Source organism: Lepisosteus oculatus, chromosome 3, assembly GCF_040954835.1.
Source record: "Lepisosteus oculatus isolate fLepOcu1 chromosome 3, fLepOcu1.hap2, whole genome shotgun sequence".
NCBI classification, from domain to species: domain Eukaryota; kingdom Metazoa; phylum Chordata; class Actinopteri; order Semionotiformes; family Lepisosteidae; genus Lepisosteus; species Lepisosteus oculatus.
The window spans coordinates 64,962,870-64,986,025 of NC_090698.1; the positions used below are offsets into that span (position 1 = coordinate 64,962,870).

At 36.7% G+C, this 23,156-nt stretch overlaps 1 protein-coding gene across 3 annotated transcripts in view; it reads left to right on the plus strand.

Annotated features, from left to right (window-relative positions):
* dcc (DCC netrin 1 receptor) overlaps positions 1-23,156 on the plus strand; it is a 381,511-nt gene that overhangs the window by 84,918 nt on the left and 273,437 nt on the right. The window lies entirely within an intron of this gene.

Genomic DNA, 23,156 nt, shown 5'->3' on the forward strand with positions numbered 1-23,156 from the left:
ACTGTGCTAGTACAAATGCAGATGTTTGCTGTGAATAAGCAATGTGTAACTTAAAAGAAGATAAAATATTTTTAGAAACCAAATGTTGGATGTCTTTCTCAAAGCAAAAAAAAAACACACGATGAATCTTTAAGCCTGTTTGAACTTTCATGTACTGGTATTGAATTACTAATACTTGAATACTAATGGTATTTAAAAGGCTAAAGACTGTCTAAAGGACTTTATTAGCCTTTATAAAACAAACTGAGGATAAAGAGAACATGCACTGCCTTTCCATCAGTGGTGGATTGCTGATTTGTAATACTTGTGTGTTTTGCAAGGGTCCTGAGAGCTGCAAATTTGTTGCAGTTAGGTCAAGTCAGGTCTTAGGGGTCAGAAGGCCAGAAAGATAAGATTTTTAATCTAATTTGTTTTAGCCCAAGAGAATGGTAACTGGGAACTGATGGAGATCCTTTTCATTATTTTTGTTTTTGTATTTGCCTGAATCATAGAGTTCCTTTCATAATTCATTAGGTTCTTCAAAATAAAAAATCACATTAAATGGCTATTTTTGCAGCCTGGTTTCTAGTTCTAATTCTGTTTTATTTTTTTATAGATTTCAAAAGCTTCTGATAAGAAATATAAATCTCAATAATGCACAGGAGGAGAAGAATGAACACTAAGTAAAAGAAGGAACAAGTTATGGACATACTATAATAGGTTTCTCTTCCCAGTTAAAGAGTCACAATGCTTTAGTAGGCATACAGTAAATATGAATTTTGATTACATTCATATAATAATATTAGTACATACAGAGTGCTTACCTTATTTCTCTCCGCGAGCATAGTGCAAGTATAGTGCCTTGTGCCCCTTGCTTGCTGGGATAGACTCTGGCTCTCCTGTGATCCCATCTTGGATAAAACGGTAGAAAATGGAAGGATTGATGGATAATGTATGTGAAGTTAATATACATTAACATGATTAACAATTTAATATGATGTACTTATTTGTATCCCTTAAATTAATGTATAGAAGTACCACAGTGTAACTAATTGAGTACATGCTATTGACCCCAACAATCCTTGCAGTAGTTAGATCCTTAGGCTAGATACTTGTGAATGCGATAGAGAGATTAAATATGTATTAAGCCCTCGCATCACCATTGCAAGGTTTGAATTAGGACATTTGTTGTAAGGAAAGCTAGGGGAGAAGCGAGAGAGACTGTAGAAGGAAAGTCCTGGGCACGAGACATATAGAATATGTGTAAGCGAGCAGGTGTGCAAGATTAGGTTTATGTTTTGTTTCTTTCTAATTGTGTCTACAAAAGAAGTCAAATTAGTTGCACTACCCACCAGTTTGCATTTTCGTTGTAACTTTCATGGAGATTTTATCATGACTCATAGTGTGCAAAATAGCAGGTGGATCTGAGAAGGGCACGCTTCCTAGAAATGTATGCATAATCTTCTAGCCTTGCACTAGCATGAAGATGGTGATAATGAGCAAATTCATAATTGATCATTCAAATAGGAGGGTAAAAGTTATTTTTTTTTAAATAGGACATTCTGCATCTTTAATCCTTCACTTACCTTACTAATGGTGTTGGTTTAACTTCTCAGAAATACTATAAAATACTTAATTATACTGTATAATATGTCAAAATGCTTGCTTTTTGTGTATGGTAATGGACTAAAATGTAAGCATGCCTACCTTCATAGAGTGAGAGGACTATTTTAATTATACATATACGGTATAATAAAACATCTACTGCTTCTATTAAAGTTAGAGAAACTGCTATGATAAGATACATGACTATAAGTCATTCATTCCTAGGCTTCCAGAAGTAGTTTGACTGGTAATAAAATACAGAGTTTCTGATTTCATTTTTTCATTTCATGCATTTTGTTACAATTAAATATACCTCTGAAGTTCATTTGGTTTTATTCTGACTTCACAAGTCTGGATGTCTAGTAGCTAGGTAGAACAATGGCCTCCACTTGTTTGAAACCGTTCTTATGAATGCCAATACATGTACAGTACTCCCTTACTCACACTGTATATTATACTGCCACTGTAAATTCATCACTGTGCAAAAGGGCAAGGCAATGTACAGTGGAGAGATTTCTAATCCTATTACACTGCCACTCTGTGCAAAAGCCCGACAGCAGTCAGTAACTGGATTACATATTTTAGTTTACACAGCTATAGAAATGCTTTCCCAAATTCCTTTTTTCCAATAAGCATTTTATTCTCTGTGACTTGTCTGCACATGCCTTTCAAAGAATGTAATATACACAGTTCTATAATTTTCTTCACACAAATTTATGTTTTCATATAAATTGTGTTTTGCATTTATGATAAGAAGGAGTACAATGGGTAAAGTAACACATTCACCTTTTAATGTTGAGGCCAGTGATTGGAAGCCAAATACAAAACGCATGTAATCGGACAAAATGCTGAGGTAGCACATCATTGACATACTGTAATGTACTGTACTGTATACACTTGCTCATGTCTGCTCACAAAACTTATCACTCCAATCAACCTAATAAGAATGAAGTGCAAACAGATGTCATTTACTGTGAGGCATTGCAATTACATTAATGTCCATTTGATAAATTGGAAATGATAAATTTGAAATGAACAAACAGACAAATATGGGGTATTAATGCTTACGGGTTCATGCTCATATGTGGAATGCACTAGGATATATTTCAAATTTCAATTCCAATGATAACTGTGTCACGTAAGCGTTCTTTCCGGACCCTATGCGGACGACACAATCCGGGTTAAAGTGAGAAAACCCAGGGGAAAAAGTCATGCAGGAGATGGGAATAAAGACAGGGGGGCGTGTCCATAGAGTGCTGGTGATCCGGGGAGGTGTGGCCGATGTAAACAATCCGAAGAATAAATCCAAAGGCGCATCCAAGAAACAGGCAAATGTCCATGGCCAAGTGATCCATCCAAAACGCAGGAATAAAAACAGGAACCGGGTCAGAACCGATGAGAGGAACAGGAACAGACTAGAAACTTAAGAACATAACGGAGCCAGGTGCAACCAGGACCTGGGCTCGCACGGTGCGGAAACCAGATGCAGAGCCTCGAGTGAAGTGAGCGCCTGGCTTTTGAAGGTGAACTGAAACGGGGTAGGAACATGGAACAGGTGCGGGGAACGAGGCAAACGAGGAAGGGCTGGAGCGCCCTTAAGAGGAGGGGTTTGTGATCGTGACAAACTGTAACTGTAGTCCATATACTGTAGTCCTTAAGTACAGTTTTTCTACTTCTAACCCAAAGTCTGACCTTAAAACTACCCTTGCATTTTCATCTTAAAATCACTCATTCTATGTTCCAGTCAGTCTGGACATTAATAATTGAAAGATACAACCTCAAATGTGTCTTGCACGTTGTGGAATACAAATCCCTGATAACTAGTCTTTATGCAGTTAACTGATGGACAAAAATACATCCCTGTTAGTTTAAGATGTGAATAGAGCTACAGCAAGAACTCCTTCACAAAACTGGTCTTTAAGATTGTTGTTTTATTTGTAGCATCAAAGACTATACAGTAGGCTTCTAACAACTCATTTTCCTATTAGCAATTTGCTTGAGGTCATTGTCTTCCTTTTAAGTAACAAGGTAGACACAAAAACCTATTTTAGACAGAATTGCACAGAAAATCAATATTAACTGGCAGCTCACAGAATATTATCAATTTTCAACAAGGAATACATATCAGAGATGCCATTCATAACTTGTATGGAAGCTGCCCCATGCTGTTCTTATATGTCTTTTGAGGTATACCAGCATTTTCTGGAAAATTGATTTGAATTACTGCTATGGTTATATGTCAAGAAGTGAGTCAGAGTTTTGTAGACAATTATGCTTTTTTCTAATTGATTATATAATGTATGCGGTGCCCAGATTTAATTGTTTCTGAAATCCAGTCTTTTTCTTTGAGGAAAACAGAGAAAAGAACAACACCTCAGGGTAGCATCCAGAATGCCTTAAGCTTTGTTTGCTAAAACTGATTCGACACTGAAAAATAACCAATCTATAATTGCCATAGACCTTAATCTCTACCACTCTTTTTCTATGTGTGGAATTAATCAATTGATCGATCGATCGACCGACCGATCAATCGACCAATCAATCGACCAATCAATCAATCGACCAATCAAAATGGTACAGAAAATAACACTTTAAAATAATAAAAAATAAGAACCAGATATGTAAATTGGCATTTAATTGTTTTGATTCCCATAAAGCTTTCAGGCATGGAATAGTAAAATTAAATGGATTACTGATCAGTTTTAGAAAGTCATAGCTTTCTGAAATTAGAGCAGAGGGCTTGATGTTGCACTTCAGGAAAGTTGTAGACAGGTTGCCAATTATACAGTACTATTGAGTATTCATTGTGTTTCTGTTTTGTGGGACTGTGTATTTATGGTTCTTAAAAAGTTGGGACTGAGAGTTCTTGTGTTCTTAATGTCTTAATTGCAACCTTGTATTTAAGTTAAAACTCTTTGCCAAAAATGCTGCCTAGAGAAGAGCACTTGTTTCTGACTTTGCAACAGCATGCTGGTTTGTGCTTCAACATTGTACTTCTGCTTCTATCTTTATTTATCCTGTGGATTGTTTAAATAAATAGAAGACATAAAGGACAGATAAGAGACAGTTTTGAAATTAATAAGGTTAAAAAACATAGAAATGAATTGGAATCCTTAAAAAAAAAAACCTGTAGACCAGACCTGGGGACTGTTGTGCACAGCAGATATCCATAAATGTGAGTCCAGTGGGTGGGGCTGTTGAAATTGCTCCTGGCTGCAGTCTGTTCTCCTCATCGATCCACTCACAGATGGGGGTGGTGGGGCTAGCTTACTGACCTCTAACCCTACGCTAAGCTGGAGGGGAAAAGTATCATTAATATTCATGTTGACACCTCTGCTTGCTTGATGGAAACTCTGCTTACCACAGGGGTGTTTCCAAGGGCAACATCCTTCTGTGAGCCTCTTGGCGACACGCTTGACCGCCTAAGAAACCCCCTTCGCTCAAGCATCTTTCATTCCTTTGGTTCACACATATTGAGCCCCCCCCCCCCCCCACACACACACACACACACACCCCCCAACACACATACACCATCATCGAGTAAAAAAAAGAAACATTTTATCACTCCTTCTAAAAATATACAGTACAGCACATTTATACATGGACAGCAAATGCCTTCATTATTATTTCTGCTGAAGAACACAGAAAAAAGAGAATGAAAATATTATCTTTTCTTTCCTTTTGTTAGAAAAGCACATTTTCGGTATTGGTTGAAAGCATTTTTTTTCTATTTTGTTGCCTGATGGACATACGTTTGTAGATAAGCGTTTATAATTTTCTATAACCGTAAGCTAAAGCTGACTCTGATTACACAATCATAAAACTCAATTATACTGGAAGACAACTGCTCATCTCCCACTCAGATATTATAATGTGACACCACAGAGCTATGATTGCCCAAACTGAATTATTTTAATAAGAATTGTTTTTTTTTTCTTTTCCCCGGCTTCTTTCTTTAAAAGGAAGTGGCATGTTTCCTCAGATTTCCAAGTTTAAAAAAAAATGTGTTGTGAATTCCACTACTTTGCAACAGGGTCCTTAAAGGATTCATGTTAGCTGTTTATTTTCATGAACACTGGGCTGAGGATGAATTAATCTGGATAAACAGATATCATAATCAGTGAAAGAAGAAATGCATGGAATAAGGGCTTGATAAATGCAGCCTACATGCCATAGATAATATCAAAGAAAAAAAATATTGCTTTGCTGGCCATTCATGAATTATACTTAATCATATTAGTAATCATGTACAGTATAACCAGCATTTTGATCATTTCAGAAAAGGGTCATATTGAAGGCCTGTCCCAGGAAGATGTTAGGGTATGCATGGTTGCATTTTTCTGGATTATATGGTAACTAACACCAGTAAAACATCCTACAGTGGACATGCAAACAGCTGTCTTTTACGACATTACTTATGCTATATAAATATTTAATATTAGCCAAATTAATGGATAAAGCTTAAATGTAACTGTCGAGGACTTATCATGACTTTATTTTAAACACAATGTGAATAAGAAATAAATTAAACAAATGTCCATCAAGTGGTATAAACTCCTCATTGTTGTAGAATTCTGAATTAAAACATTATTCATTCATATTGCTGTATTTAATTTTGGTTTGGGGTCAATAGGAGTTTTGTTAATTTTTCACTTTAAGAAGAGTTCAGTCACCTCAGGTTTGTTTTTGTTTATTCTTTCATGTGGCCAAGAAATCAAGAGGATCTGAAGTCATGTAATGCCATGTGTTACAACAAATCCTTTGTTGCTTTACATCTTCCAAGATAAAGGCGTATACAGGATAAAAAAGGGGGTTTTACAAATTATTTAAATCATATCTGGAATATAAATATACATACTTGCTAAATCTACATCTAAATACATCTAACTGAAATGGTGGATGGCTTCCAGCTATTTCTCATAGTGGATAAATATGGTCATTTTCCCTAAGCTAGAAGTTTTAAGTAAAATACTATAATCTATATATATATACTGTATATTTATAATCACTGCACTGAGTATTTGTACCTTGTTATTTGAAGTTAAACTACAAAAACATTAAATGCTAATTCTGCGTGGATAAAAGCTTTTTCTGCATATTGCTTTTCCTCTTTCTCTTTTGCATGCACTTTTCCTGTCCTTGAATTTGTTTTAATCTACCAATCAACAATATGAACTGATGTGTAAAGCAGTGCATTTCTTGGAAAAGTGATAATTTTAGGTTTCGTTTGCAGGGCTGACCTTTCAGGCCTGTGCATTATGTTTCGTTGGATAGACATATGGTATGAAACGAAATGGCATTTATGTGTTCCTTTCACAGTAGCAAAGACACAAATGAAGCAAATTGCAACATAAATCTTCTCCATAGCCATTGAAATCCCCTCTTTCTCTAGCACTTATGACATAACAGTAGGGTTGCCCGTTTGTGATTCCTGGTTGATTTGGAGCACCAATCCCATTTGCTTGAGAGAACTGCTTCACAACATGTTATTTATCTGCTACTTCATTATGTTCTTACATACATTGCTGGGTACCCATGAATTTCGCTATTTCTCTGGACTATAATAATGACCTATCCCAAATGGAAAACCCGTAATAAAGAAGAAAAAACAGAAACAGAAGAAGGATAGATTTCATGTTTCAGTAAGTATTATTTACATTATTTCTTACTGACAGATGAGGCCAGAAAAAAAGAAGCATTTCTAATTTCCCTGCCAATTATAAAGATGCAGCAGCATAATTTATGCAGAGCTTTTTTTCAAAGATAATTTGGAAGTTGGACACGCTCTGCCTTGTAACCAATCAGCGCAGTGGGCACAGGCTTTCCAACTGCTGTCTGAGTAGGAGCAGGAGGGCTAGGCAGAAGACCCAACAGATTGTGCCTTTATAAGAAGAAAGTATGGAAATGGGGGGGATAGGTCAGACAATGAAAAAAGACACTTAATAGGTCATCAGTTATGGCTCCCCTAACAAACAGAAGGAAAATCGTAAAAATAGACAAAGCAAATTAAAGAGGAGATAGGTCAGCCTGGCTCTTGACCTGGTTCTTTGATTTCTCACTTAAAAAATACAATAATTCAAGAACAAAATGAGAAAACAAAAGAGAAATAGTCTGTCACTGGCATGCCATGGTGATATATAATGAACATATTCAGGTGTGACACACCTGAAGAAGGATCCACGGCCGAAATGTTGTGTTCTCTTTCTTCTTTTTTTCAGCATGGAATAAACCTATTACTTGTTCCTATAATGAACATATATGTGCAGTCATAGAAAATGCTATGGCTGACTAGGGATGAAGAGATGTACAGTATGGTTGGTTGAATACATTATAATTGTTGCATTTGTTTGTTACAGAAACCAGTCAAGAGGTTTTTCATGTCATTTTCTCCTCTCTTCTCTCTTTTTAAAAAAAATGGGAATAGGGGAATCAATAACTCTGAAATCAGAATGAATTTTGTTGTAAAATGCTGAAATATTAAAGGCCAAAGTAATACTGGGCTTCTTTTATGAATTACAGTACAGATGCAAGTGTTTGTTTTAAGCTTATTGCTGCTTTTCTGCAAGCTAGAGATGAATAGCCAATATTTTGTTTAGGTTATAGAACAGTATATGTACCAGATTGAACTATATTACGTTTAAAATTGGCTTCTGTCTATCTTCATCTTTGTAGGGCAGTCAGTTTTATTGGTCTTAATCTTAAAGACCTTTTAAAATGGATTGATATAACCCCTGTAGGTTCAGGTTACTGTCTATCTTTTAGATTGGACTGAGAACGAGTTTTTTTACAGACATGAAAATTTTTTGACCGATGCCAGCATTAGAAATAAGTAACTGATTTGGTTTTTATGGAGATCTTGAAAGATAGTGCAGCTTGTTCTCACTTCTTATCTTATGCAGGGGGCTAGTCCTGAAAATGGTATGGTACATTTCCTGTAACTAATGCATGGTAAGATGGAAAAGGGAATTAAATCACTCCTCACCAAAGACTAATTTCAACCTTTGTGGTTAAGGTGAACATGACGCACAGCACAAACACCACAGACCTTAGTAAAACTGGGAACTGGATACCCAAGTGAATAGGTTTCCTATATAAATCAGTGTCCTATATGTTTGGCTGTCTTTAGTTTTGACTATAGGTCCATATTAAATATCTAAAGAAGAAATCAAAGTGAAAAACAGTGACTGTTTTCCCTTTTGACTCTAGGACCGCCTCTGTGCCTAGGACTACTAGACCATCGTAGCATTAATCGTAGCTACCGCATGATCTGGATTCATGTCCTCCTGGGAACAGTGTCACCAAACTCTCATTATGTGCCCTTGAAGTGTGTTGCTCCAACTCAGGGCAATAACACGACTTTCCATTTACCTTCCATTAGGAATATGAGTCATGCTCATGAGTTCATGGGTTAAGTGAGGTTAGAGAGTACTGTGAAGTGTGTGGCCACATTCAACATTTCATTAACAAACAAGGTTTTTTAAGTTATTAAAAGGACAGTAGCATTACAGAATATTCTGTAATGCATCAAGGCACTGTTGTGTTTCTGTTTTTTTTGTGTTGGCTGCAGTATATTTAAGAAAAAGGCGCATGTTCTGGTATGTGTTTCAGGCTGGTAGGAACTGACACCACGAGAGGGTTTAAAGCATTCTCAGTGCAGCAGTGCTCTTTATTGCTTTTCTCTGCATTCACGTTGAACTGAACAATAAAAAAATCTCTGGCTGCCAGCAGCTTCAAGCTGCTCTCTCAGTGGCCCTTCAATGGCTCATCGTCCAGTTTCTCTCCCATACTCTAACATCAGCATTAAGCATCTAGGTTATTGGCCTCAGTGGCTCAGACTTTTGGTTAGTTTGTCCACCTTATCAGTACAGGTCTCTCACTAATTGCCTTACAGCACATTTGTCTGATCTCTTTCAGGAGCTCACCTGCAGAGTTCCGAGTTGTGGTGTCTTTGAGCTTCTTACTGCTACCTCATTCACTTGATAAAAGGTGGCACATGTTTAAGTAGAGGAGCACAGCTGTCAGGTGTCAGCATCGTAATGACCGACAGCTGCCTCCTCTCAGGTGGCGATTAGGCCAGCTGCCTGTCACAGTATGATCGAAAGCTTTATTTTTTAAGAACATCGCTGTATTAGTTTCAGCTGGTGCTATGCTTAGCTAAAAGTGTTAAAACTTGTTACACATCAGTCCCTATTTGTTATTTTAGACCAAGTCAATCAAAGGGCTACCACCTCTCAAACCATTTCGTTGGTGGGTTGTTGTACCGTTCAGCTCAAATCTTTTATTCTTTTTATTTTTCCCTTTTTTGTGCAGTTGAGGCTGCAAAACATGTCAGTTCTCTCTGCCTGCAGGCAAGTTGAAGTATCTCATGAGTTGTACTTTTGTGGTTCAGTACCACAGAGAAATCACATTTACAGCTTCACAGCAGTTAAATGGTTCTAGCCTAATGCCTGTTTCTTTCAAACTCCCCTTTCACAGGTTTGTATTAAATGTAAGAACAGCCCTGCTGTAAAAAAGCACGCCTTTAATTTGCTTTAGTCTGCAACCACAGCATTTTTTTTTCCATTAAACCACTGGTCTGAGTGAGGCAATCAGGGGGAGTTGTGCATTGCTGCACCTAAAACCATACATCTGTTACCACCATAAAGTTAATATCTGTGTTTGATTGAACATACAGTACGTGCAATTCAGTCATACAGTAGGTCAAGTGATTTAATTTAGAGTTACTGATACTGATGACCAACGCCTACCATTGTTTTCTTAAACTGACCAGTACTGTTGAAATACATTGTAGCTGAGTACTATAATCATAGTAATTGTGTTCTACAGATGTGAGCAAGCAATGATCATCTTTTGAATATTTAGTGGTTTTAGATAAAGATATTTTCGACTAATCTAGACATCATAAATTGTTATGTTATCATTTTAAATGTATCTATAGTGTGAATTCATTCTTAAATACATGTGCATTAGGTCTGTTCTGGTTTCACTCTAATCAACTGTCATGGAAATATAACTATCAAGAAAGCCTCGAGAGAGAGTTCTCATTATTTTCTTGAAGGGGTCTATTTCCATGACATCAACATTATTTTATCATGCCATATACAGTACTGTAGTCCCATATGCTGTTAAAGCCCACTCATCAGCCCAACAAATATTAATGTGTACAACATACTGTATATATTGATTTTTACAACTTAAATTTCTGATTTTTAGAGCATGCTTTTCTATTTTAATCCCTAGAAGAAGAGAGAGATGGTATAAAACGATGTGCATTTTTTATGAGTGTTGGATGAAAAGCATTCAGATTTAACCCAGTCCATGACATTCAAAGTTTTTGGATTTGGTCAAATTCTGTTTATAAAGTTACTGTATCCAATATTGGTTTCAAATGCCAGAGGGGTGCAGCCAGTGGCAAATCCTCTAGTCATGTAAGTACAATATGTAAGTGATTTTTCACTGATGTACTGTAGGAGGTGTTTTTAACAGGTATTAATATGTATAGTAGTAATTCTACTCATGTAGTTCAGGTGGGTAGCTGCGTCAGCATGCATAGTCTGCAAAGGAAAAAGTAATAGGTTTATTCCATGCTGAGAAGAAAAAGCCTTCTTCAGGTGTCACAGCCTAAAACATTGTGTTTTCTCTCTTCTCTTTTCAGCATGGAATAAACCTATTACTTGTTCCTTTGCATTCTACTCATTTACCTGTCAATGTCTAAGGATCTGAAATCATTTTAAAATTCTCTAGGGGACTCCTGAATGGCTCAACAGGTAAAGGCATTTGCCTGATTCCTCGGGCAAATGCACGTGGGGCTTGAGGCTGAGCACCACTGGGTGCTGGGTGAGAATAGTTTGCCAGAGCTCTTTTGCCTGTCTGCAAACTCAGCTACACTTGCAGCCTCCTTGAGGTACAGTACAGTATGTGCTTCTCCTAAGCTCAGCACTGAACCTCCAGCATATGGCTGTGTTGCATGTGACATGCTCAAAGACAAGTGTTTTGAGGGTGGATGGGTTGGAAGAGTATGCCTATGCTTTCTTATTCTCTCCTATATGGGTTTACGCGGTTAGTATTGTAGCTGTGAACTCAGATTTAAAAATGGTGATTACATGGATATAACACATTTTGAAATAAAACACATTTTCTGAATTAAAAAAAATAGCCTGGAGTTCCCTGAGGAGCCTTCATGTCTCAATATTCCAAATGTCCCTTGCATCTGCTGCTCTGAAAATAATATTTTGAAATAACTGTATAAATATGCTTGTGTCATTGTGGCACAGAGCCATGTGGGCAAAGCAACTCTTTAAAAAAACTGTCTTTTAATGTCCTATACATTGCCTTTGAACAAACCATTTGCTGTTTTGCAAAATTTAAAAAATCAATGCAGCTTTAATGCACAGTCTTACTGTACTCATCCCAGACATAAAGATGAAATGAAAGCTGTCAGAAATTTGTTTTATAATGCCTCACGCATTATCTTACTTAAGAACTGTTAAGCCAGAGATGAAAGGACAACCTCTGAACTACACAAGTAGTTCTGCACCTTTTGAAGCTCTAATTTTATAGAAGTGCGCTTTGGTTGCTTTGGAAACCCGACTGCCGTTTCGAACATCAGGTGTGAAGATGCTGTGGAGGATTTACACAGGTGTCATAGAGGCACATCAAGGCTACCCTCCAAGATCAGATACTCTGTCGCAGTGCGTTCTCTTGAGAACAGGAACCAGGGCACTTTTTCATTTCACATGAAAAAACGGGAGAAGCAGCAAACAATCTGTGGTTTAAATTAATTGCTAAAAGCAAATGCAATGAATGGGAGAGGGATTGTTAGTTCCTGAAATTGCAATACATACTTTGCAAAACTGTTCTAAGCTGCGCATAGATTACTTTAACAAGCCCAACATTTTTTTTTCTGTTGAGAGTTCAAGGGGTGCAACAGAACTCGTATAGAGAGGAAGGCTCACCTTATGATACTAAGAAGGAGCTATCATTTACCGCCCTTCTTCCCCCTCTTGAGCCCAGCATGCTTTCCAGTAGTTCTCACCAATTATCACTATGTTGAGCCATTGTGACCATTTAGCTCCCTCTGAGTCACAGTTTTCAGATATGAAAAAATCAAAAAATCAATGTGGGATCAAGGGGAGCAGTGGGTCACCAGGAGAGTTGGGTGCAGACATGGCAGCAAAGCATCTGTACATTAACTCTTGCCTCAGGCAGCGACCTTCCTGTCTGATGTCCCTGAGTGCCGACTAACCATGAGCCCACTGTGTAAGGGGCACTGCTCAGATCAGCTAATTAACACTTTGGTCCTGAATGCTGACTACTCGTAAGGTCTTGACATTTCTTCAAAACTGTGCTGTATGTGCGCGCGTGTGTGTTTTGAAGCTGTAATGCAGCATATTCCTACAAAGGAAGGAAATTATGAGGCGCGATGAGGTTACTTCAGTAATTTGAAAGCAGGCTAAAAACTAATGGATTTGCATTGCCAAGAAATCATTTTTCTTTTAAAATGGCTCTACACATGTACAGTATTGAAAGTATTAATTTATATTTCCTATTTTGAATCCATAGTATAGAATATTTCCCTATATGTTACCGTATATATGAGATATTTTGTAAAATATAAAGTAATAATCTTCTATGTGTTACACACAATGATTATAAAACCTTTTACAAAAATTACATGTCCATCTATCTATCACATTTTCAGTTCATTTTCTGATAAAAAAACATGCATGGTTGAGTACCAAGACACAGCAGGTCTGTTTATGACATTAATGCATGATGCTTACTGTGTAATCCACATCCTCTTTTTTGTTTTATAATAGTATTTAAAGTCACAGTGTTGGGGGAAATATAACCACCAGCTTTGCACTCATCCATCTGCAGGGCTTTAGCTTTTCTTTCCTGCATTCATTACTAGACACCTCTGCTCCAAATCAAAAGATCACTCTTGTGTCTCTAAGACAAATGAAGCCATGTACTTGTATTTACTGTTAAAATACTAACTTCATAAAGCAGATTGTTAATCTCATATCCTTTATTTTGCACTGTTTTAAACATGATGTGATATTCTTAATTCTCAGAGAAACCAACATTAGATTCCGTACCATACTCACTGTATACTGATACACAAAGTAGGCAGGTACAGTATTTCATCCTGTTGTTGTCAGCAAACCGCTGTGAGCTTTAGATGTGACTCCACTCCTCACTTACTTCTTACTTAATGATTCGGATAATTTCACTTGTTTTGTTATCTTATGTAGCTTGTTGTAGCCTCAGGTTTAAGGCTATTTCCTCAAAGGACTTGAGTGATATTTATTGTAGGAAACTCTGCTTCAGCAGTGCGATAAAGAGCATAATCGTGTCTCAGACAAACATATAATGAATGGTAGCATATAAAAGTTTTGGTGCTACTGCAGATGCTTTTAATTTATGTGAATATTACATTTTGTTATGTGTGCATGTACAGCAATACAATTAAACTATTGCGAATGCCATTAGCCATATGGATTATCTATATTGAACATATGCAATTACATATGTACTATGTACTACAATCAATAGCTGCTAAATAATTCATCAGTATCTTTTACTTAAAAGCAGATGTATTGGCCTAGAAAATCTTTGGTTAAACCCACAACACCTTCCAAAATTATTGCCAAAACCAAAACTGTTATTTTTACTTTATAGTAAAGCTATAAATATTTGTGACCATGTGATTAATATGATCAATAAGTATGATATGTATTTCTGACTGATCCTATGTATTCATTTAATCATTTAACAACAAAAACATAGTTTGTGTTGAACACAGTAGTATCAAGTATCAAGGCATATTCTCTTCAAACACATCTCAGAGTCAAGTTAGTTTTTGGTTGCAACTCCCCTTGAGGTAATAGCTGCATGAAGACTGCCTATTGAGCTCACCGCCTCTTTGTGGCATCATTTGAGAATCTCTGCAGCAGCCACTTTGAGTTCTTCACTATTTTGAGGTGAGTTGACCTCAGTTTGTTCTTCAGCATGTGCATTGTATCCTCAATTGGATTTAAATCAGGAAGTCAACTTGGCTCATTTAATATTTTCTCCATTTTTTTCTCATGATAAAGTCATCGGTTGCACTGGTCTGAGACAGATAATATCTCATTGTCAACTAAATGGTGAAGTACAGCCCAAAAAGTATGGGTGTTTTTGCTGCTATGTAAGCTGGTAAATATTTCTGCTTACATACAGTATTTCTGCTAACTTCAGATTTCATTCTTCCGCTGCCGTCATTAACTACATCATCAATGAAAATATGTGAGCCAGTTCCAAATGCGACCATGCAAATCCAGGTCATGCAAACCTCCAAAATGCCCTATAGTTTTGGTGGTATTTTTTGGGCATCTGCTGTTTCTTTTGCCTACCAGACCTTAACCTTTCCAGCACTTCGGTATTGACTTGGGATGATGTTGTCTATGGCCTTAACGTTCGGAAGTTAAGATAAAACGTTATTCCAAAACCGCCTTGGCCCATCTTCGTTCTTCAGAGCAAATTCTGAATCGTGTTAGAAGTCATCTTCTCCATAGTAAAACTCTCCTTTTGAAAAAATGATTTACTCCTTTGATCTAAAGCTGTGGGTGGTACTTCACAACAAATTTCCTTTTTCTCAGCCATTGAAAAACAAGTGTTGGCAATGGTAAGAGTTTTCTAAAAAGTCAAATCAATTCAAATAGTAAGGATTTAACTCATGAGGCAGGGCAAAACAAATAACCTTTTCTGGCATCCAGCATGTGGGAGGCATAATAAAATTATTTCAGTCCAAGTCACTCTCAGCTGCATTTCAAGGAATTGAAGGAATCACAAGGAATGTGATATACAGTAATTAAGCAAAAAAAGGGATAATTATAATTATTTAGTTCTGCACTGAAGGATCCTTTATAAATCTAGAACACTGACAGAGGATGCTGAAAACCCAAGTGAAAGTTATACTTTAAATAACCAACTGATGTTAGCATGCTTCTTGAAATGTGTTAATGTCGCCTGATCCATTTACTTTCAGTCATAAATTGCACAATCTTTAAAGGTCTTTAGCAATAAGGTTGATAAAGTTTGATTCAGTGATTAACTTTAGTAGGTACTGCATATACTGCATAATTTCTCACTTTGCTCAGATAGTGTAGTTCCTGAAGACAGTAAATAATTTTTGTTACTGAAGTATGGACTATCCTATATTTACGGTATAGTGACTTTAAAAGGTTTTAACTCCATTTATTACTACAATATGGTAGCATAATGTATCTAATTATCATGCTTTGCCATTGATTGACACAAAACACTCTATAATGTCAGAGTGAAAACACAACTGTACAGCTACTCCTAAATTTATTATTAATATCAATCAGAAAACAACTGATTGCATAAGTATTCCTTCCCCTTGAGTAAATACTTGGTAAACTACCTTTGGCAGAAATTACAGCCAATAGTCTTCTTGGATAAGTCTCTGTCACCTTTGCACATCTTGAAATTTTCCCCCATTCTTCTTTGCAAAATTGCTCAAGCACCCTTAAATTGGATAGAGATTATTGGTGAAGAGCAATTTTCAACTCCCGCCACAGATTCTTGATAATTTCGAGATCTGGACTGTGATTGGACCACTCCAGAACCTTGACTATTGTTTCCTTTTTGAGCCAATCCAGTGTGGCTTTGGCTGTATGTTTTGGGTCATTGTCATGCTGGAAGATGAATCTCCTCCCAAGTCCCTAATCTTTTGCAGACTACAGCACGTTTTTCACTAGGATGTTTCTGAACTTTGCTGTACGCATTTTGTTTCTATCATCACCAGTCTTGCAGCCCTGATAAAGTAAAGCGTGACCTTATTATGATGCTTCCACTGCTATGCTTCATGGTAGGGATGGCGTTTTCAAGGATGATGTTACACTGGCTCCAAGCACAGCACTTAGCTTTGAAACAAAAAAAGGTCAATTTTGGTCTCATCAGACAATAGAATTTTCTTCTGCTTGATCTCAGAGTCTCCCACATGCCTTCTGGGAAACTGTAGCCTAGATAATGTATGATGTGAGTTTTTTTTTTCAACAATTGCTTTTGTTTTGCCACCCTCCCAAAGAAATGTATTCCTTTGTGCACATAAATATTTTTGCAATATAGTTTTCAATTGTTGCATCTCACTAAATAATTGCATTACTGAAAAAAGAGAAGAAACATCATCGAGTGAACCGCTGAAATGTTGCATAGACAGCCTTTTCCAAATAAATATCTTTCCTTTCAAAAGATGGAAAAGAAGTAAATGAGACTATAAATTACAGCTTCACCTTTGACCAGTTGATGCATGGAGCTGCATTGGAAATCAAGGTCATAGCGAGTTTGTTACTCACATTGTTTTCTTTTCTCATTTTTCACAACTATAGATCTTAGAGGTTTTGGTCTTAAAAATGAAGGCAATGCAGATACAAATAATGCACACTTTCAGTAACAGGATCAGGATTAGGGTTCTACAGTTAATTTATTGTGCTTTGGGTATAACTGCATTGTTTGGCTACCGGCCCTTGATTTTTTTTCTGGTGCTTTAAAATAAGAATGTTATACAAGACACTATATTGAAAGCTTTGTCACATACAGTACATTAATTGAAAACTGAATGCCTTGCGAGTTCTGATACAATGCAGATCTTTTGAATCACGGTTTTAATCCTCAATTTCACAAGGACCAGTAATCCTAATCTGAGTTAAAAAGGGCAGTCTTTTTAAATCCCCACTAATTTGTTTGGAACAGCAATACAATCTTAGAAAGAGTCTATTAAACCTTTTTGTGCAATAGAATTACACCACAAGACAAACAAAACATTGCTGAATGTTTTTGGACCACTCTTTTTCTTTACTTCAAGGAAAAAAAATTAGCAAGGGCCCTTAGAGTTTTAAGTAATATTCACTTGTTCACATGTAATGACTAAAAATCTTTAAACTATTTTTTTTACTTTGATGTAAACTAACACCAGCTTTTAATTTACTCAAATTTGCTTTTTAAAACTGCTCCAAGACCAAAATAATAAAACGCAACATTCATCACTCATTGCTACTAGTATAGTGAAGAGATCTAAGTGACTCCTTGCCTTTCTCCAACTAATTTTAGCTAATCTTTTGCCTGAAACATTGGCCTTCATTTTGAGGATAATTATTCCTGTTTATCCAACAGAAAAACATGTATAAGAATAAATTGTCATTCTCAAATTTCTTACAATAGCCTAGAAGGCACAAATGGAAATTACTTTCAGGATTAAGAAGAGAAGGCAATTCAAACCCGTTTTGTAAATGCTGTTTTACAAAGATACAAGGTTTTTCTTTGTAATATTAAACAATTTGTTGTTAGGTTTAAAAATGAGACATTTGATATGTTTTAACATATATTCATGACATAAAAACATTATAAACATGTAAAAACTGCAATTTTTCCTTGGATTACCTGGCTCTCAACTATACCCTGTATTGTGAAAAGTACTATTCAGTCTGACAATTTATTGATAATATGAGAATTGTTCAAATGCAAAACAATTAAACTACCTACTTTAGAATACTTATCTACAGAATTGTTTTAATTTATGGCTTTCAATTAAGTATTGGGTTAGAGTAAGAATATGTTGAAAATTGTCCTAAATGTATATAAATGTCTCTGAAAAGGATGTGCTTTGTTTATATACCTTTCTGTTACAAAGAAAAAATCATTGGCTGTGGATTTGTGCTGTAATTATCAGGAAAGTAAAATAATTTAATTTACAACTCTAGCAAGGAATTTCATCTTAACTTGTGAATGGATGTTGCATATGCAGGTATCCTCTTTAACCCATACAATGCTGTTTTAGATTATGTCTTCTATCAAACTACTGTGAAGGAATGTGGTTAAGATGAGCAATGAAGCCTATGTGGTAGAGAAAGCAGACAATCTTTCATTATACTTGGGAGTCTGCATTGTCCAAGCACCATCACAAGACCATCCGAGCACCATCGGAAATCAAAGAGATACAGAAATCACATTAAATGTGCATATATTAATCCACACCTTATAGTAAGAACCAGATCTTCTGGGAGATAGCTCTGTCATTATAATCAATGTGAAAGTCTGAAAATAGGAACAGAAAAAAGCTCAGCAGAAGGGGCTGGAGAATAAATGGGCTCCAGTTAAAACAAGAATGCAAGAAAGGTGAAATCCTATTTTCTTTGTTAAACAAAGATTGTCCTCTATACTCATTCCTGTGCTCCAGTCATTTAGATACTGTATTCCATTCCCAGATCTATATATTCCCTGGGAGGTGACCTGTGATATATTTACTTTCTGCAGATCCAAGGGATCCAAAACAGTCCTGGAAACCCCAGTTCTGAATGGGGGTACTGGTCCCAGGGATTAGTCCAGAAGAGCACTTGTGTGTAAGAGCACAATTAGTCACTAGTACAGAAGACCACTTGTCAGGTTGCTGACCTGGCTTTAGTTTTAATAATAATAATAATAATAATAATAATAATAATAATAATAATAATAATAATAATTGCTTATACTTATATAGCACTTTTCTGGACAATCCACTCAAAGCGCTTTACAGGTAATGGGGTCTCCCCTCCACCACCAACTTTAAAACTTCTTAGTACCAAGAATGTGCTGGAAGTCTGCAAGTCAGTATCAATTACAATGATTAAGTGCACACACCTTATGTGCATATATAGTTATGTTGCACCTTGCATGTACAAAACTTTTGAATGCTGATTGCATGGATTGGGGATGATGGAGGAAGAGAGATTTTTGATGACAGGTTTTGACTAGTCTGCACCTAACTTGGCAATCAGCTTGAAACCAAAGTGCAAGCTGGCCAACCTTCAGTTCATTTCAGGCATCTGAGCGATGTGCATTTAAATACCCTTGGTTGATTGAAAAGGTCAGCCAAGATCTGCATCTTACAGGCAAGAGCTGGAATGATTGAGTGATTATTGATTGTAATCACCACAATGAGACTTAAGCATGATTACTACAGGCCAGGGAATAATTGTGAAAATAATTGCTTCTCCATTGCCTATTATTTATTTAGTAGGGCTTTAGGATGTTTTTTTCTTCTTCTCTTTTTTTACTGTTTTGGACCTTACTTTCCTTTGTAAGTGAGATACAGACTAATAGTTGTAAAGCTTGTTTTCAATTTTGTGTTGCCGAGCTCAGTAAAAACAGAAAACAATTTGCTTCTGAAGTCAATGCTGCTGGATAAAGAGCAATGGAAAGGATTTGATGTAGGCTTAAGCTTTCCATACCTTCTTCATCAAAGTGCTGTTTTAATCCAAAAAAGCAATCTATACATGCTGGACTTAAAGGATTTTACTTCAAGCTAACTGCTGCCTTTCCATTTATTAACATTTCCTCTTTGGTTACTTCTTTCAACAACAATAGTAAGGCTGAGTCCCAGTACCCACACTTGCCGACTTGCGCCCTTCATACAGTATGTGCATTCCCCCTCAAGGGTTTAGAGTGTCTCATTTCTAACTTTGTGTGTCACAGGGGTGCTCAAGAGCACTCCCCCAATGTGGCCTTCTCTGAAGTATGCACCGGACACGTAAGGATCGTCCCATTACTTTTTTTAAAACGATGTCCCCTCGAATACTCATGCACTTGAAGTCCACACTGGCATGACGTCACAGAAGTGCAGATTTGAAGGAACGCCTTAGGGCTCAGTGTGAGAACTGGGACACGGCCTGAGTGTTTTCGACATTTGCAATGTTAGTGCAGTACCTGGTTAAATGGGATATCAGTAGCATTTGGGATTTGAATTTGGAACCTCATAAGGCCAGAGCCCCTAACAACTGCACCACTTGCCTCCCAACCTGTTAATTTGTGTAGGGACTTATTGTAGGGAAAGGCATAGGGCGTTTCCTGTATGTGTCTGAGTGTCTGTATACCAAATTAAATGTAAAAAAATCTCCCTTTCTTTCAGTAAAGACTGTCATTGCAAACCTGATTTATCATAGTTCAAAACTCAGCTATCCCAGTAGAAATCTAGCAACACATACAGTATGGCGTCTCAGTCCATCTATGAGGCTTCACACAAAGAAATAAGTCTGTCTATTAAAATCAATTATGGTGCATTGCTGTCGTAGATTACCTTAAATGGATTCCTGCATGTTGGGATCAGTGAAGCTGCAGTGGTAGTTGCAAGGGATTTTAATTTAAACGGTTAGTCATGTGAGTAATTTTTAAGCAGCAGAATCCCTGTGTTCCTCTTGGAAATACTATAAATTACCAAGCGAGTAATTGCGTTTCCTTTTTCTCTAATTTTACTCTGGCTGTTATTCACTTAGCTTTTAAAAAAAGCTCCACTATCACATTAGTGTTTATGAAATGTCCTTTTGCTCTTCACTTAATAGCTTCACTACAATTTATATAATGAATTCTATAGGTTTAGATCCTTTGTCTAAAATGCTGAAAAAGAAAGTGTATGCAAAGAATGATAAAAAGTGGTATCTGTGTGTATCTGTGGTATACAAATAATTTAGAATTGAGGCATTTATGGTACCTGATTTGTAGTAGTAAAGTAATTTGATTTAAGTAGACTATTGAATAATGCTACAATAGTACAACAAAAATCATAGGCATACAGTGTATTTTAGGTGGGTAGCTGCGTCAGCATGCGTAGGCTGCAAAGGAACAAGTAATAGGTTTATTCCATGCTGAAAAAAAGAAGAAAGAGAACACAACGTTTCGGCCGTGGAGCCTTCTTCAAGTGTGACACACTTTTGACACACCTGAAGAGGGCTCCACAGCCAAAACGTTGTGTTCTCTTTCTTCTTTTTTTCAGCAAGGAATAAACCTATTACTTGTTCCTTTGCAGTGTATTTTAGCATAGCTCAATGATTTGCTATAACTCAATAGAAAGAAGACTGGTGACATAAGTTTTCACATCATTGAGTGATATAATTCATTTTTGAATTTTCATTCATATGAGGAACCTGATTTATTTTTTCTTTGCTTATTCTAAAAGTAGAATTATGTATTTGCCTTTTATATCCAGTACTTTGCACAAGTAGGTAGCTGCGTCAACATGCGTAGGCTGCAGAGGAACAAGTGCAGGTTTATTCCATGCTGAAAAGAGAAGAAAAAAATACAATGTTTTGGCTGTGCAGGCTTCTTCTGGTGTGACACCCTTTTGACACACCTGAAGAGGGCTCCACAGCCAAAACGTGTTTCTTTTCTTCTCTTTTCAGCATGGAATAAACCTTTAAAGTTACTTTGCACAAGCAACATGAGGAATCTGTTTTACCAGATACTTTACATACAGTAACTGGTTCCGTTCTTCACCCCTCTGCTTTTCTTATTACCACCATCCACGGTCTCCTCTGTGTATTGTAATTGTGTTTTATCTTGCATATTCTTTTTATTTATTGTTGTCATTCTGTAAAGCGCTTTGAGAACCTTTGATACCTTTAAAGGCGATATATAAAAGATATATAAAGTTTTTTATTATTATCATTACTCACATGAATAAACAATATATTTGTATTGGAATAGTATTAAGACCCTTCCGATGGTGTCCCATATTGTAAAATTACATAATGATGCACACCCATTTTTTAAAATATAATGTTATTCAAAGCCTGAATTGTCAAACTAAACACTTCTAATACATGAAATATAATTATTGCTCAATTTGCTTGGGAATCACTTATGGGATTTAATAGGATTCAAGTTCATTTGCACTTTCTTTGTGTCTTATGCATTGGCTCATTGTCCTGCTGAAAGGAAAATTGTCCCAGTTTTACGTTTGAAGCAGGTTTTCTCTTCAATAGTTTGCTTCATCTTTGGTCCCATCAGTCTTGAGAAGGTACCACCACAGTGACACAAGGGATCCTGTTGACTGAGTGATGCATGTTGGGTTTGTGTCACATGTAACAAATTGCATTGAGACCATAACATTCACTTTTTTTTCTTGTCTGACCACAAAAACCTTTTGCCACGTGTTTGCAGTATCACATACTGTAGGTGCATTGTCCAACTGCCATTCAGGATCTAAAATTCTGTTTTCAAATTCTGTTTTTAAACTGGTTAGCATTGTTGTAGAGCTGGGACCCTGGGTTCAATTCCTGGGGTGCTATCTGTATGCAGTTTGTTTGGAGTTTCTTCTGGGTGTATTGATTTACTCCAAAGTCATGCTGGTAGGTTCATTGGCTTCTGGGAAATCTGTGTGTGCCCTGTGTTTGACTGGCATCCCATCCAGGTTGCATCCTGCTTTGCACCTGTTTGTTTGCTGGCATGAGCTCTGGTATCCCCATGGGATTTTTTACAGGAATGATTTACAGGATAAAGGATTTTAAAATGAACGAATGGATGGACAAGTCCCTTTTATGGAGTTACTGCAATATCATTGACCCATGGACCTTTGATCCCATATCAGCTAATGAACCCTGTAAGTCAGAGGTACTGTAACAAAAGCTTGCTTGTGGTCTAACATTGTCATCTGTAACCAGTTTCCTCCTTTCCTGGATGCTGAGTTTGGAGATGTTTTTTACTGATCTAAACAGTGTCCGCGTACTGTACCTCTCACTTCTTAATTATTGTTT